The sequence below is a fragment of the Lepisosteus platostomus genome, chromosome 5 (genome assembly GCF_059453375.1).
Source record: "Lepisosteus platostomus isolate fLepPlt1 chromosome 5, fLepPlt1.hap1, whole genome shotgun sequence".
Lineage (NCBI taxonomy): Eukaryota > Metazoa > Chordata > Actinopteri > Semionotiformes > Lepisosteidae > Lepisosteus > Lepisosteus platostomus.
The window spans coordinates 20396530-20414833 of NC_142615.1; the positions used below are offsets into that span (position 1 = coordinate 20396530).

Sequence of the window (18304 nt, forward strand, 5' to 3'; positions counted from 1 at the left end):
GAGGAGAGACATGTCACTATAGATACAGTTCACACCTGAAGAAGGCTCCACAGACGATACGTTGTGTTTTCTCTCTTCTCTTTTCAGCAGGAATAAACCTGGTACTTGTTTTATCTTGTATATATATTTATTTATTGTAGTTGTCACTCAGTAAAGCGCTTTAAGAAACCACCTTTAAAGGCGCTATATAAAATAAAGTGGATTATTATTATATAAAACTCACACAACGTCAGCTCTTGCACACTCGTGTGCTTCTGCATCGACAGCTGTCTCCCGTCCTCAACTCGACCCGCAGACCCACACGAACTTGACCTGTCGAACCTGCTGTCGGGCTGCGGCTGGTTTTTACTGAAACGGAATGAATCCGGATCGGAGCCGCCGGACTGTCAGTGGGCCCGTCGCCATGGAAACCAGACCAACCGAACCACCTCCCCTGCTCGTCTAATAATATCGCATATGGCCACCATTGCAGGTTATTTGAGCCCTTCTCTGTGAATAGCAGGGACCGCAGCCATCGGGCTGATGGGAGATTTCCCTTTGGCTCAAGTAGCTGGCTGGGACCCTGTTGAGTGACGCCGGAGGCCTGGGTTCGAGTCGCCGACGTTGGGGAGCCGACCTGGGGCGACAGTGGCGAGGGCGCGTACCCACGTAAGCCCAGGAGCATTACAATATTAATTATTATTATTTTTGTTGTTCTTGTAACATTTGGATCTTGAAGTCAAACTTTTCACACATCCTGTACCATTTCTCACCTCAGCGTCTCAGACTCAGTGTTTCCTCTTTTAGTTTTAATCACACACTCTTCGGCGCTGACCAGATGTATATCTATATGTGCTTTAGTAACACTGATTCATGACTCGGTGAAAAAATTAACGCAATTTACCAACAGGTACAGGACATTTGGGAAGAAAATAGTTCGCAAGCTGATTTTTTACTTCCCAGTATAAATGTTATCTGCCGTCTTAATGGGACAGTTTATAAAACTCTTCAGGACCGGAGGACACAGGTGAGAGAGACATATAGCATTATTATTATTATTATTATTATTACCAGTACAGAAGCACCACATTTTAAACCAGTTTAAACTGGGACAGGGTGCAACCCGGATCAAGACAAGAACTGAGAGATTCCTCAATCAGTTTCAGTAAACCCCACTAATACCCCGTGTAGGAAAGAAGACTCGCTTGTCACTCCTGTTCTGTCCCGGTGTCGCAGTAACTGGGACTGAAGCAGACGGAGAGGAGACGTGCACTTCCAGAACTTTCCTTCCCGCTCAGTTCTTCCAGCTGAGCCCCAGACGGACTTTTCCCCTCCTGAGGAAAGAACATCTTCCTACACAAACAGCCGGTTTCTCTCGGAAACACTGGCAGCCCACAACAGGCACAGCAGAGGGAGCGTTTTTACCAGCTGCGCTGCCACACGGACACCAGGACTCCCCTCATCTGCAGAAACACCAGGGAAGAGCCTCCGCCCTCCCTCCCAGCCCACGGGAGATTCCTGCTGGAAGGAGCTGGCGGGGGATTCCCAGTCATTCCTGGGATTTCCAGGAAAGAACCGACTCCTCACCTGGGACTAAAACAGCCCTGAGAGGAGCTCGATCGCTCAAACTCGGAGCGTCGCTTAGCAAGCGGCACAGCAGCAGGATTTGGAGGACGAGCGAGTTTTGGTGCCGTAATTAAAAGGATGAGCCAGAAGCGGGTTTTGGCGCATGTTTTGCTCTTTTATTATCGGCTCATGAGAATAAAGTTTCCACCACGGAGTAAAAAGAAAAACGCGCTATGGTATCTCACCGTTTTGACTTTAGTTCTCAAAATTACTACTTTTATGACTCGTAATTGTGAGATATAAAGTCCTAATTACCGAAAATAAAGTCGTAATTCTGAGACTTTAAGTCGCAATTGCGAGATATACTAGTCTTCTGTCACATCAGCTAAAAAATCACTTTGTAGGTTGGGTGGTGATATAGATAATAGACTCACAAAAAAAAAACATAAAGATACTTCAATTTTTCAAATTGTACATCCTCTTCCTTCTCTTTAAAAAAATAATTAAAAAAGTGCCAATTGATCAAGAAAATGTCATTTTATGATGGGGTATTGAAGAAGAGTTTGTTAGTCCTGTCTTTTGCAATAAACACACTGTATTTTTGTTTTACATTTCACCTTTAATATATATTTCACTTTTTTATATCAACAGTATCCCAGTTAAGTTTTTAGCCTTGGAAAGAGGTTCAGACACAGTGACCCTTTCCCTGATCCTGCTGGTGGATCTCAAGAAATCCAGGGATCCAGTCACTATCTGGGATCTTTGCCCATCAGTCAAACACACAAAATCACAAGTAATAATAATAATAAAAAAACAACTTTATTTTATATAGCGCCTTTTAAGGTGGCTTCTCAAAGTGCTTTACAGAATGACAACAATAGAACAAGATCATACACAAGACAAAACACAATTACAATATACAGAGGAGAGCATGGATGGTGGTACTAAGAAAAGCAGAGAGGTGAAGAATGGAACCAGTTCAGTAAAGGCTTTTCTGAAGAAGAAGGTTTTGAGTCTGGATCTGAAGGAGTTTAGAGAAGGTGACTCTCTGATATCCTTGGAGAGAGAGTTCCAGAGCTTGGGGGCATAACAGGAGAAGACCCTGTCACCCATACAATGTAGACGGGCTTGGGGGACAGTAAGGAGAGCAGAATTAGAAGAGTGAAGGTTGCGAGGTGGGGAGCAGAGCGATAATAGTGCAGACAGGTACAGTACTGAGGTGCCAAGCCATGCAGAGCCTTATAGGTGCGCATGAGGATTAGTCCCCACAGAATTTGACCGGAAGCCAGTGCAAGGACTCCGGAACAGGAGTAATGTAATCACTTGCATTAGACCTGGTCCGGATTCTGGCTGCTGAATTTTGGACATACTGCAGTTTGTTCAGAGTAGATTTAGAAACTCCAGCGAGTAGAGCATTACAGTAGTCAATTCCTGAGAACAAAAATGTGTTGATCAGCTTTTCAGCCACAGTTAGCGATAGCATAGGGCGTAGTCGAGTGATATTTCTGAGGTGAAAAAAAAGATGTTTTGACAGTATGCTGCACATGTGTGTCGAATATTAAACCAGAATTGAATATTACCCCAAGGTTTTTCAATTTAGACTAATAATTTAAAAGAACTGGGGTGCTGTTCAAGGCAGAGAGAACAGGAAAGAAAGCACACCCCCAAGTTACAGACATTAGTGTTACAAGTATATACATATACACTGTTACAATTACAGTACCTCCAAAAAGTATACATGACATATACAAAAAATACCATAATAAAAACATGATCAAAACAGAATATTAATTTAAAATTAGTTTTCATTTTTGTGTTTGTTCTTGTGTGCCTGTGGGTTGTGCATGCTCCTGTGCGTGAGTCTGTGCTGCTCTGGCTTCTCCTCACAGTAAAGCACTGAGTTCCTGCTCCTATCACTGTTCCTGCTGCTGCTCCTGTTGGGCCCCCAGGGCTCCTGCTAGGGGCCCAAATGCTACCCTCAGTCCTGCTCCCAGTATCACTGCTCCTGTGCTGAGCTGCTGCTTCACCAGGTCCAGGTGTCTCTCTGCCTCCTCTCTGGCCTTTTCCTTATAGTGCTGCCTGAGCTCCTCCATCTCCCTCCTGTGTGTTCTCCTCTCTCTCTCCTCTCCCTCTCCTCTCTCAGTTCCTCCATCTCTCTCTGCAGCCTCTCTCCTCAGCTTCTCCTCCAGCACTCTCCTTCTCCCCTCATCCCTTTCCTCCAGCTCTGCTATCTGCTCCTCCAGCGCTCTGATCTCCTCTCGTGTCTGGATCTCCTCCTCCATCCTGCGGAAGTAGTTCTGCAGCTCCTTCTGGTGCTTCTCCCTTAGTCTCTCCTCCTCCTCTCTCTGTTTCCTCTCCTCTGTCTCCATCAGGATCTGCAGCTGCCCCTGTCTGATCTGGGACTTGGCCTCCTGGTATATCTTACTGCTGTAGTAGCTGCCCTTGTTTCCTGCTACCAGCTTCTCTATCTTCTCCAGCAGCTCTGTGACCTGAGTGGCGCCCCTGTCCTTGTTGTTGAGGGCGTGATACCTGTTCTCACACTTTCCCAGCAGCCACTGGAGCTCCCTGCTGCCTGTGTGCACAAACTCCTCCAGCGTCCTGCTGGTCAGCTCATCAGCGTGGGTGAACAGGATAATGGTGTGTTCCAGGGCCTTCTCCCCGAATATCTCCAGTGTCCTCTTCTCCTCCCCTGTGGATCGGCCCAGCGGGGTCACCAAGAGGAAGGCATGGGGTCCCAGGGCAGACAAGTTAACACAGAGCCCCACATCCTGTCTCCTGTCCCCCTCAGACAGTCCAGTGTGGAGCCAGTCTGGAGTGTCCACTACAGTCAGCCATCTCCCGGACACTTCCTGTCCTCTTCCGGCTCTCCTGAGTGACCGCGGAGCTGCTGGCTTTGGAGGGAAACTCTTCTGAGCCCAGGATGGTGTTTCCTGCTGCACTCTTCCCAGCACCAGTCCTGCCCAGCAGCACCAGTCTCAGCTCAGAGGGGCGGGGCTGGAGTCTGGGTTTGACTTAATTCACTGCAACAGGAGGAGAGACAGGAACATCAGGGAGGATACACATGAGAGGAGACCAACCTTTCCACAGATAAGAAGGGTTCAGTTTGCTCAAGAGTCAAAACTTAAAGAGCCATTATAAAAGAGACTCATAATCTTTAGCATCAACTAACTACAGAGTTTTACGGGATGTTCATGATTTTGTGAACTTTTGTCAGAACTTTTCCCCCCCAAAGTGAGTCAAGTTTCATTTTAAAAATCATGTTCACTTACCGGCCTTCAAGCAACAACAGTCATGCTGTAGTACTGTACTGTTACAGGGGCTGCCAGGAAACCAATTGGTAGAACAGGAGGAACTTTATGCGCAACCATGAATCTTGCAGAATGTGGGAATGTGAGGGGTTCAATTAGGAGTGAGATTGTGAAACAGTGGGCTTGGGAATGCAATGCCGTTTGCAAGGGAGAGTGTGGGGCGTGACAGGGGCAGAGTGTAGAAGGAAGTTAATTGAAAAAGGAGAGATAATCTCTTCAATCCAGTTAAGAACAGCACTCTAGGAGAGTGTGCAGTCCAGTGCAATCATCCTTCTGGTATTTCACTCTGAAACTGATCACACCCAGAGTCAGAGTCCACTGTGTCTTTACTTCAGAGTATGAGAAGAGAGAAACAGCCTTAAAGCTTAGCACCTCTCAGCGGAATAAACTCAACCTCATGTTCCTGGTACCACATCCCCACGGCTGGGCTGTCCTGCAGTGATTCTCTTCCTCAGTCGGTAAGGAACTGTCCCTTCAACACTGAGACCTTCAGTCTTGACCACTTTGTTAAAAAAGCAAAATTCAGACTCCAGGCTGTTCAGTAATTCTCCATCTCACCCTGTTTGACACAGATTCTACAACAGGCTGCTGCTGTTTAGTCACAGACTCACTGATCTGCAGACAAGCTGTGAGTCTTTCAGACTGATGTACAGAAACAGCTCTTGTCTGGGTTTCTAATGACCTGCTGATGGGCTCTTTCATCCATTCCTGTCCTGCAGGACTTCAGAGCTGCCTTTGACACTAACAGATCAACTGAGGAGGCCATCGCCACTGCTCTACACACTACCCTCTCACACCTAGACAAGAGAGAAACGTATGTGAGAATGTTGTCGATTACAGCTCAGCATTCAACACCATCATACCCTTAAGGCTTATCACCAAGCTCCAGGACCTAGGACTAAGCTCCCCTCTCTGCAATTGGATCCTGGACTTTCTGACAGGCCGACCACAGGTGGTGAGAGTCAGCACAAGTACATCCTCCACCCTGACTCTGAGCATCGGTGCCCCCCCAGGGCTGAGTAATCAGACCTCTCCTCTACTCCCTATTCACCCACGACTGCATCGCCAGGAACAAGACAAACTCCATCATCAAGTTTGCGGACAATACAACGATCATCAGCTTGATCACGAACGGTGATGAGTCTGCAAACAGGGAGGAGGTAGAAACGCTGACAGCATGAAGTCATGACAACAGCCTCTCTCTGAACACCAGCAAAACTAGGGAGCTGATCGTGGACAACAGGAAGCACCAAGTAACAGACCACGCACCCATTCACATCAGCGGGTCTGCAGTGGTCCAGATTTTCAAATTCCTAGGTGTCAACATCATAGACGATCTAACCTGGACCTACCACACCAACCCCGTAGACAAGACAGCGGCTATGCTTTCTCCGCAGACTGAAGAAGTTCTGAATGCCGTCACACATCCTGACCAGCTTCTACAGCTGCACCACTGAAAGCATCCTAGCCGGCTGCACCACTGCCTGGTGTGGTAACTGCTCCGCCCACGAGCGCTAGGTCCTCCAGAGGGTGGTGAAACTGACTCAAAACACTACCGGCTGCGCTACTGAACACAGAGGATATCGACTCTGTTAGATGCCTCAGGAAGGCCAGGTCCATCTTCAGGGACCCCAGTCACCCAAACCACAACTTGTTCTGTCTACTACCATCTGGAAACAGTACCGAAGTATACAGACCAAGATCACCTGGTTTCGTAACAGCTTCTTCCCCCAGGCAGTAAGACTACTGAACAGCCAACCACAGCAGATGCCTGCAGTTACCTCCTTGAACTGCACTCTCAGGACACCTACGAAGAGCACTAAATACCTCCTACCCTGTACCCTACTACTGTCAGGACACCTAAATACCTACAGATGCAGCCATTCAAAATGGGTGGGGTATTTCGCGGTATACCCCGGTGGGCGTGTCGCGGTATCACACAGTATCACGGGGTTAATCGCGTCATTTGACGTCATGCCAGAAAGTATCCGGCATCACCTTGTAAAACCACCAGTAGGAGCCAATAAAGCTTAACCTCTCATGTACAGCATTTGAGCTTTTAAATTTAAACTGTGTATTACAGCATGTTAATCATCAGTCATTAAAATGTTGGTATATTTTATGAAAGCAAGATTGCTTAGTTGGACAAAAGTACACAACCTACCTTAATAAGAAATATTTATGCATCAAAGCCTTTACCGAAGATATTACTAATAGTATTAATAATGAATGACTTTGGACAAGCTGTATACTCAAAGTATAATTTCTTTAGCACATTTGTACAAGCACTTGGAATCTGTCCAAGCCATACTTTGTCAGGCATTTTCTTTTACTTCAACAGACATAAAAACTCCCTTGCTTTTAACAGGTTGTTTCATAATTTCTAACTACGAAAATTATTTAAAATGCGACACTTATCATTCAACTAGAGCTCAAAATATCACAAGGATCCTCAAGAGCACAGCAAAGACTGTATTTAAAGATACTTGTATCAGATACATGAGTATCCAGGCTTTTTTATCAACGCTTTCTTTTCCGTATACCAGATATTATGGAACCACTTCAGAAGGGTGTGAGCCAGTCAGATTCGAGGAATCGGTACTTTAAAGAAAAAATACACACCGGTATTCCATTTCTCTCTAAACATTTTAAGCATCGAAGTATTTAACTAACATGTGAAATAGCGTGTGAAAAAGTGGTAGTTTTAAGCTTTTCTGCGAATATAATATGGAATCGCGTATCTAAAGAAATTAATAACGATATGATTATATTCGTGTACTGCGACAGGGCTGTGCAGGGCTGTTTCGCCTCTCTCTTCATGCGACTTCCCTTGTAGCCCACTGGTCTACGTGCCTGATTACCAACTCATGGGTTGTGTGTTCAAATCCAGCTGGCGTTGTGACTTTTCTTTAAACAAACATTTCTTCGAAAAAATAGAATAGCAATATTATGGACAATCAATTGACTTTTATATTTCAAAATATCATAACATGATTGAATCTAAGTCATTTTTGATAACAATGAATAGTCACCTTCTTCCCTTCTGACAACGGTCCCTGCTTCTGCTTCCTGCTTCTATTGTGTGTGTGTGTGGGGGGGGAGGGATCCCTTCAGATCTCCCTTCAGATTTAAAAGGTTATTAATCATATCTTCAGTGTCACATCTTACCAGTGCAGCTGATCTTTTGCTGCCTGGGTGGGTGAACTATCACAAAGCTTTAGAGAACCTAACATTTCTATTATCAACAAATTGTAAATTTGTAATAGAGTAAATTTTTATAGAGCATTTCGCAATCACGCATTTGTTTCCAATCATGCAAAGTACAGTAATTTTTGAGAATCGATTCACCATGCCTTTCACATGCTCATAAAAGAGATTGATTTAGGAACATAAACATATTACCGTATGCAAACTGTACTGTATACAGTATGTATATGTATATTTAATGTCTTAACTGTGCCCATTTAAGTATTGAATATTTTAATGGAATTTTACCACTGAAGGGACATCTTAGTACCTGAGCATAAAAAGAATAGGAGCATACTGTAACGCGTGTGAAGGCCATAAACGATATGAATTTTGGAACTTAAACATACAGTATATGGCTAGTCTCAGTAGTTTAAAGAAAACATACACACCAGTATTCCATTTCTCCCTAAACATTTTAAGCATCGAAGTCTTTCATTAACCTGATACCGGAGTCAACAAGCATACTTTTTAGAATTTGATTAAAAGGGAATATAATATGGAATCGCGTATCTAAAGAAATTAATAACGATATAATTATATTCATGTACCGCAACACAAGAATAGTACACGCTGTACATTGTCTGTTGATAATGTTTCTGTAGTGCTTTTTCAGCACACTGCATGTGACCTTGCTGGTGGCTCTGTGGGTTAGGTTCCTGACTCCCATGTCACACAGCCTGTGATCGAATTCCACTGCAAACCATTACTTTTTTTTAACTAACATTTCTTTGAAAAAATGAAATGTTTCCCTTGGTCAGAGATTAAATAAAACCTCACTCGCACCAAACAAATTGATATTTCTAAATATCACAACATGATCGAATTTAAGTCATTTTAATAACAATGAATAGTCACCTATGCGTTACAAAATAAACATTTATATTGATTTGAATCGCGTTTTGATTTAAATCATAAACGCGTATTTAAATATATGTGTTTTTTGATTCACAATCAGACAAATGCAACATAAATTGATATCTTTGTCTTCTAAGTATCTTAATAAACTTTCAGCATAGCTTCCTCCCCGTTTAGATTTATTTTTCTTAGGATCTTGGGAGCAAACGTGGAAAGATTAGATTGTAATTGTTTTTATTTGTTAAATACATTTTATAAAAGTGTAATCTATGCTAAACAGTTGTACACCACCTGCTATAAAGATACATATTGTAATACTTTCGGTTCAGATAGGACAGAAACGAGAACTCAGACTTGCGGAGTTAAAGCAAGTTAAAGCCTTGATTTTATATATCACCTTTAAAAGTGGAATCTCAAAGCAAAGTAAATATCCAACACTGATTGTCATGCTAATAAAGCACCTTGAATTTAATTGAGGGAGAGAGGGGGGAGGGCGAGCAAAAGAGCCAGGAAAGAAAGGCAAATAAGAAACACTCCACAGACATTCACAACAGCGACATATCATAAAACGTTTGCACATATAGTTAAGTTATTACTTGGTTTTCAAAGTGCAATGAAATACAATATTGTTGTTGTTGCTGTAATTGTTGTTTTTATCCTGTAAAGCATTTTGAGAAGCCACCTTTAAAGGCGATACATAATAGCTCTGATTCTTATGGAATGTGTTCCGCCGGGGTATATAACTACCGGGGCAGTATAACTTTGTTCATGCACATACAGTGGCATGTTACATTATTAATTTGGGTGTCTCCTCTTGCCAGAAAGCTTTAAATTGCATTTTGAGTGCGGTTTTTGACTTTTTCTAAATTGCAACCCATAAATAAAGCTGATACAGTTTAGACTTATTTTAAACTGTATTACAGCAGCACAATGGACAATGCAACGTAAATTGCAAAAATGCACTTGGAATCTGTCAAAGCCCTACTTTGTCAGGCATTTTCTTTTACTGCAACGGACATAAAAACTCTCTTGCTTTTAACAGAGCGTTTCATAATTTCTAACTACGAAAATTATTTAAACTGCGACACTTATCATTCATTCCATTTCATTTCATTCCATTATCAGTCTTCCATTTCTCCCTAAACATTTTAAGCATGAAAGTTTTCTGAAACGGTACCCAAATATACGATTGCTGTATAGAATGAATTTTAATTTTAAAAAATTATTTAATTTAACGAAAATTAAGCTGGAAATCTCGCCCCCTTCTACTTTGAAAATACCTGTGAAACTGGTTTAATTCGTCACAGCCAGCACTCCCGCAGAGAGGGGGGTTGTACTCGTTAATGTCTTAGCCAGGACACATCATTATATCTCATTTTGTATTTCTATAAAAAAATCGTTTGCCCAGCCACCATTGCTGTTATTGTTTTTATCCTGTAAAGCGCTTTGAGGAGCACAGCTTTCTCACCACTTAGATTACTTTTTGATACCATCCTTACACAAAGCAGAAACTTCTTGTATTTTCCGATGACATACAAGTGGAAAGATTACAGATTTTAATCCTCTTTTTTCTGAACCAGGGAAAATCTGATCATGTTTCTCTAACAATAATACATTTATTTTACATATCACCTTTAAAAGTGGCATCTCAAAACAATACAGTAGATGTAAACCACAGATTACAAAGTAAATACCCAGACAAACGCAAACGTGTTTTTAATAAAATGCTTTTATTCATTCAGCAGAGAGAGAGCGTAAAACCTGGGCGTAACAGCTGTTCCTTTTTCTGATCACTCGCGCTCTGGATAAACGTCTCACCTGTCCTGTTCTTTGTTTTCCTAATTTGCCGATTATGCCTTCTGCGATCCACTCCTGCCCTCACACCTAAAGAAGACTATTTTAAATTTCTTTGCGCGGTCCATTGTGCAATTAACCCTTGTATGTGCTGTCCTTAAGGTGATATCACATAAAGGTGATATGTAAAATAATGTTTTTTTATTATTGTTATAAACATGATCAGATTTTCCCCGGTTCAGAAAAAAAGATCTAAAGTATACTAGTTAAGAAAAATAAATCTTGTGGGATTTGATCACAGACCATGTGACATGGGAGTCAGGAACCTAACCCACAGCGTCACCAGCAAGATCACATGGAGAATGCTGAAAAGGCACTACAGAAACATTATCAACAGGCAATGTACAGCGTGTACTATTCTTGTGCTGCAGTACATGAATATAATTATATCGTTATTAATTTCTTTAGATACGCAATTCCATATTATATTCCCTTTTAATCAAATTCTAAAAAGTATGCTTGTTGACTCCGGTATCAGGTTAATGAAAGACTTCGATGCTTAAAATGTTTAGGGAGAAATGGAATACTGGTGTGTATGTTTTCTTTAAACTACTGAGACCAGCCATATACTGTATGTTTATGTTCCAAAATTAATATTGTTTATGGCCTTCACACGCGTTACAGTATGCTCCTATTCTTTTTATGCTCAGCTACTAAGATTTCCCTTCAGTGGTAAAATTCCATATAAATATTCAATACTACAACGGGCACAGTAAAGACGTTTACTGTAAATCTTTCTACGACAGACCAACGGACCACGAGTGCCCCTGTCGGTCAACCAATCACAATGCGTGACGCAGTAGCCAATTACCTCCGGTACGTGTCTGTACCGCGCACTTTGAATGGCTGCATCTGTAAATACCACCTATCCTTGTGTTACCTCTGCACTATCTGTAAATTGCAATTGTGTAATCTGTTGTATCCTAATGTTAACCCCTATAAATTCCTGTCCTTCTACACTTCTATCCCTCTTAACGAACCTTTAACCAACTCGCGGGGAAAGCATTTCAATGCCGACAACACTGCTGTGTGCTGTACTGTTCGTGCATTGATAAATAAGCCTAGATTATTGATTGATTGTTGGTCAGACAGTCTTGAGGAACATATTACAGAGATTGAGCTGCTGTGTGATGGATTAATTCTAATCATCCAGATAGAAAACAGTTCAATTACAGCACATAGGATTTAAACAGACACACATCTGTGTGCCACTGTTAGTAATACAGTACAGAGCGGAGCACAGTATTATTTTAATTCCTAACAGGAAACAAGATGGTTGAATCTCTGAGTTTGATGACCAGTAAAATCAGTGACTCAGTAATACAGCTTCAATCACACTCACTGTTGGGAGGGTTGAATTCTTTACTGTTTCTCCTCTTGACAGCCAGTCTGGGCTCCTCTGTCTCTTTCTCCAGCTCCTCTTCCTTCAGTGTCTTTCTCATCTTCTCCTTCAGCTCCTCTTCTCTCCTGCTTCACTCCTCCTCCAACCTCTGTCTGAGCTCCTCATCTCTCTCTCTCCTCAATCCTCTGTCTCAGCTCCTATGTCTCTCTATCTGTCCTCCTCCCTCTGTGTGAGCTCCTCCGTCTCTCTCTGTCTCTCCTCCTCTCTCTGTCTCAACTTCTCTGTCTCTCCCCCTCCCTCTGTCTCAACTCCTCTGTCTCTCTCTGTCTCTCCCCCTCCCTCTGTCTCTCTCTGTCTCTTCTCCTCCTTTTGCTTAATATATTTTTCTGGTTCAGTGTGTAGTTGCTCAATGTCAGTTGTGAAGTACAGCCCATAGTTTCCTGCCACCATGTCCTCTATCTTCTCCAGGAGCTCTGTGACCTGAGTGTGGTCGCCCCTGTTCTTGTTGTTGAGAACATGATACCTGTTCCCACATTTCTCCACCAGCCACTGGAGCTCCTTCCCTCCTCTCTCAATGCGCTGCTCAATGGTTGTGTTTCTAAGTGTGTTCTCCCAGGTGAACAGCACTATTGTGTGTTTCCACACTCTCTCACTGAGAAGATTGAGATGCTTTTCCACTGATCTCCAGTGGTCTGTGATTGAGTCCAGATTAATCTCCAGGAGGAGAGCGTGGGGTCCTGGTGGCACAGAGACACACTGGGCTGAATCACCTTTTTATTCCAGTCTAGAGTGTCCTCGAAAGGATGCTCCTGTCCACCTGAGTACCACTGAACACAGAAATACCATTCTGGTGTGTTAACTACAGTGACCTGCCTCCCAGTTACTTCACCCTGTCTCTTCTCAAATTCCTCCATTCCTCTCTTAGTGTCAAACTCCTCTCTGCCCAGGATGGTGTTTCCTGCCGAGCTCCTCCCAGACCATCTCTCCCCCAGCAGCATGATCCTGATCTCTGAGAGACACTGTGGTGCCTCATGGGAATCAGCCTGTTGCTCCCCTGTCAGAGAGAAAGATCACAGATTACCAAATTTTTATCACACATGCAATTTTTGTATCTATTCTCTCTCTAGACACATGTCCTTTGATGGTAGATGATTTGTTCTATTTTTTACTAAAATATATGGGGGGTCAAGTGACCAATTCAAGATGCCTGCTGAAATTTAAGCTCTGCCCCACCTTCTCTTTATTTTCTTTATTTTATTCAATCTCCCCCCTCATTGTTTACTCAGCTATTAACTGTGACACCAACATGTCTCCCAACCATGGCAGAGGCACAGGAAGTGCAAGATTTTCCTTTTTGTGTGAAGACCCGAGCTCACAGCACCCGGTCAGGGAGGAAAGAGCAGATGACAGATAAAACTCCCAACCTGTGGAAACCTCTCACTGCCTGCAGGCACCCCCTGCTGGTGAAGATCAGGTCAACTTATTCACCGCCTCAGAGAGCTCATTGATTGAACACAGTGCCTCACCACCAGCGAGGCCGAGATACAGAAACAGAGGGTGAGATGAGCAAAGGGCAGAACTGATGGTGCAAAAGTGTGAAAGTCATGGGCCTGACGTGGACTTCGGAGTTCCACACCACCTGTCGGATTCTTTCACATGCAAGCTGTATTGAACTTGTATTAGATAGTTAATGACCGAGTCCACAGGTCACCAAGCCCCGAAGTGTGTTGGTGTGATTTCACCTCTTCCATCAGAGAGCAAATTCAGAATATTCTCACGGATTTCCAAAGCCAGTCAAACTATGCATGTGAAGCTACATCTGTTCATGTTACCTGTGTCCAAGATTCACATTATAGATGATCATTTCAGGACAGATGAGTCAAGAAATGGCAGAGGTCAAAGGAAAAATGGAGTTAGTGTCTAGGCCCTCTTCACAGTACTAAGTTTTAATTAGTTAACTGGTGTAGAACAGCCAGCTGATCAGAGATGCTGTGTCCGTCCTGCTGTTGAAATTCTGTACAGCAGAGATGTGTTTTCACCTCCTTCATGATGGAGTGGAAGAATCAGGTCAAGGTGACAGTACAGCTCAGGAAAGGAAAAAAAACATAAGGAATGACCTATTCAAAAAGAAACAGTTTTATTTGTCTGAGGTGATAAAAATCCCAGTTACAGCTATGGGTCAGTTTCTCCGGTCATCAACTTTCTGAACACAAGAAGTAGGAAAACAAAAAACAAGGACAGAAGTTTTGGGGACTCAAGTTCAAACACTGAAAGTAGAAATTCCCTGGCTACTGTCACATCTGGCCCTTGTATCCATCAGTGACTAAATAACGAACAGGCAAGACTCTTTTTATATTCTGCGTGTCTCTCTGCTGCTCCGGTTTCAAACAGGAAACAACCATGTCTGAACATATCAGCCGTGTTTAAAACTCCTGCAGATACATTAGTGAACCTGAGGTTTTACACCAATTAAATTGTTTTTACTGTAAATTAACTTCTTAGTACAAACCAGGGGAAATATATGATGTCCTTCCTGTTCAGGTTTCACAGTACTAATCTCCGATCGCTGACAAGAGAAAGTGAAAGTAAATCAGCTCCTCTCTCTTAGTTCAGACCCTGTGTGTTTGACAGACAGAACAAACTCTCAGCAGACAGGAAGAAACTTCTCCAGCTGCTGCTGTGCTCTGTGACAGAGAAGAGACCTTCAGTGACTCCCTTACCGACACTCTGACAGTTAGAACAAGAGACATCTCACCAGGGCTGAGCGCTGAGCTCTCAGATGCCATCTCTCTCTCTCCTTCCCTCTTCCTGGTGACCTGAAGGAGAAAGACTTCCTGTTCTCTTCAGGTAAAGGTGAGCTCACCTGGGTGAGGAAGAGTCTTCTCTGGCGCCACCTGGTAGATCAGTACAAACGAAACTTAATAAACTGCCAGGAAAATTCATAACGCATCTATTCACTCAGGAAGCATTAAACATTAAAATACTTTTCATGAGTAAACTCTCATGTGACTCGTGTTGTTCCAGTAACAGGCAGGTCTGTCAATCAATACAAATGAAAGTTGCTTCAGGTGAAAGACTAAGAAAACCCAGATATTTTAAAAGTAACTGAGGCAAATCGCACAAGCTGTGTCTTTAATACAATTATTAACTACAAATGGAATGAAAAAGCCACTTCTCCTGTGAACCTGGAACACTGAGTCAGTGTTTTCTGATATGTGCCTGTATTAAGAAGAGCTAATATTTTATATGTGCATCAAACAAACACTCTTACTGGGGGAAAAGCATGTAAAATTAATTTAAAAGAAACAAGTAGTATTTAGAGAAACAGGTGAAAACATCACCAAGGACATCAGAGAGTCTACTTCCCTGAAGTCTTTCACATCCAGACTCTAAACCTTCTTCAATAAAAGAGCTTTAATTTCACTGCCCCTGTGTAATTCTGCTGTTTCCTCTCAGTGTGGACTTTTTCTCTGGAATATAAGGCGCTATATAAGATACATATTATTAATGTTCTCACTTCAGCGTTGTTAATTTACCTGCAAAGAATTAAGGAAGTATATTAATAAACTCTGTGTATAAAAAGAATCAATTGTGCTGTTTTTGTTTTAGATTTTGTCCCAAGGCTGTATTCCAGGCATCACGGATCAGGAGAGAGAAATTGTTCGGGGATTTAAATACGATTTAAAAGAAACTGATATGCTTTAAACAGGCTTCGATGTACGATGAGCTTTCAGGAGCTGATCGTATATCCTGAAAGCGTGATTTTCGAGCACTTTCTCGATTTCAGAACTGAAAATCCATAATTTCTCGCTAAACCGACACACCGTGAGAAGAGAGAAAAGTTCAGAATTTTCTCCTGACCTTCGGAGCGGCCGTGCCGGCGCTCTAACCCGCTCCGGTCCGCAGGTCCGAGCGCAGTTCACATGAAATGAGCAGAGTGGAACCGGCACTCAGGAATGCGGAGGAACTGGAGGCACCGCCGGGAGCGAGTCACGGCACCGGCGCGCCGTAATACTGCGAGAATAGGCGCCTCTGCAGCCTGAGAGATTCGCACGTCCAGGACCCGCCTCGCCCGGCTCTCGCAGGGAAACCATGTCCACGGAGAAGACGGGCGGGTTCCACGAGTGTTCGTGCCCAGACCACTGTGAAGAGTTTCTTCTGTGGGGCTGCCGTGTACTAGCGGTGACCGAGGCTCCAATAAATGCGGGGACTTCTATAGTAGAGATAAAACGGTAGGAGAGCTGACAGGTGTGTCTATACGGAGGCTCTGTTTTAACTGTGCATGTGTAGCAGTTATTAAATTATATAAATTATATCAGCAAACAAATTTAAATGAAATAAATAATTTCGATATAATGTAATCTGCATTTTAATAAACACATGAGTGAGTGAGATATGTTTTGTGACGTGTTATACATGTTACATGTTGTTATGTGTTATACTGTACATGTGCAATATTTTTCTTATTTTTTGTAATAAAATAATGTGCTGTGGTTTTCTTTTCTTCTCTCTTTTTTTGTTTCCATTCTGTTTAAATGTACAGGAGTGCTGGGTGTCCATAAAATTTTCCCTCAGGGGACAATAAAATCGTATCTATCTAGTGTATATCATGATTAGATGTTACATCAGCTACAATCGTTTTTATACTGTGTGCTTGTTGAGATAGAAGGACTCATTACAGTCTATAACAGTACAGAATCATTTATATCTCATTTATATATACTGTGTGCTTGTTGTGATGGGTATCCTACAGACAGGACTCAGTACAGTCTATACCAGTACAGATTCATTTATATACACTGTGTGCTTGTTGTGAGGGGTATCCTACAGACAGGACTCAGTACAGTCTATAACAGTACAGATTCATTAATATCTCATTTATATACACTGTGTGCTTGTCGTAATGGGTATCCTACAGACAGGACTCAGTACAGTCTCTCTCTCCTTCCATCTTCCAGGTGAACTGAGGGGGAATAGTTCCTATCCTCTCAGTGAATCAGTGACATGCCTTAGAACAACAACCACCACAAAACAAATCAAAGTCGAATCACAGCAAAAGACATACAACACAACCTTACCCACTGGAGCACACACAAACACAACACACACTAAACAACACACACACAAACTGAAATACTACTTCAACTTAAATAGAGAAGCTGAGTATTTGACCAGGGTAAGAAACAGCAAAGAGGAACAGAAACTGAGGAAGTATTTCAGTATATCACAGCGAAACTTGAAAAAGGAAGATACCTCCACACTAACACACTGTGTCACGGATCTGTACTGACCAGCAGTCAGGACACTGGGGTCCTCACCCCTACTCTCACACACAGTGTCCTGGATCTGTACTGACCAGCAGTCAGGACACTGGGGTCCACACTCCTACTCTCACACACAGTGTCCTGGGATCTGTACTGACCAGCAGTCAGGACACTGAGGTCCACACCCCTACTCTCACACACAGTGTCCAGGGATCTGTACTGACCAGCAGTCAGAACTTTTTTTATATTTATACATACTGTATGTGTCATTGTCAACACCCCTACTCTTACAGTGTCCTGTCTGTGTCTGTGGTTTGTAACCTTTCTTATGTTCAGACAGATAAGGGAGAGAAATTGACTTTTATGTTTTATATTGACTTTATTCTCATGAGCCGATAATAAAAGAGAAAAACTGGCGCCAAAACCCGCTTCCGGCTCGTCCTCCGGATACCGCTGCTGCGCCGGTTGCTAAGCGACACTCCGAGTTTGAGCGCTCGAGCTCCTCTCAGGGCTGTTTTAGTCCCAGGTGAGGAGCCGCTTCTTTCCTGGAAATCCCAGGAATGACTGGGAATCCCTCGCCAGCTCCTTCCAGCGGGAATCTCCTGTGGGCTGGGAGGGATGGCGGAGGCTCTTCCCTGGTGTTTCTGCAGACGAGGGGAGTCCTGCTGCCCGTGTGGCGGCACAGCTGGTAAAAACGCTCCCTGTGCTGTGGGTGTTGTGGGCTGCCGGTGTCTCCGAGAGAAACGGGCTGTTTGTGTGGGAAGATGTTCTTTCCTCAGGAGGGGAAAAGTCCGTCTGGGGCTCAGCGGGAATAACCGAGCGGGAAGGAAAGTTCTGGAAGTGCGCGTCTCCTCTCCGTCTGCTTCAGTCCCAGTTACTGAGACACC

The 18304-nt window shown here is 43.2% G+C and overlaps 1 long non-coding RNA gene across 1 annotated transcript; it reads right to left on the reverse strand.

The window, feature by feature from the left end:
• Nucleotides 1-4275: 4275 nt before the first annotated feature.
• On the reverse strand, nucleotides 4276-16090 carry LOC148664658 (uncharacterized). The gene is made up of 4 exons (XR_015936508.1): nucleotides 16015-16090; nucleotides 14909-15047; nucleotides 12154-13207; nucleotides 4276-4565 (listed from the first exon to the last, which is right to left on the reverse strand). It is a non-coding gene; the product is annotated as an uncharacterized LOC148664658 (long non-coding RNA).
• Between the last annotated feature and the right edge of the window lie 2214 nt (nucleotides 16091-18304).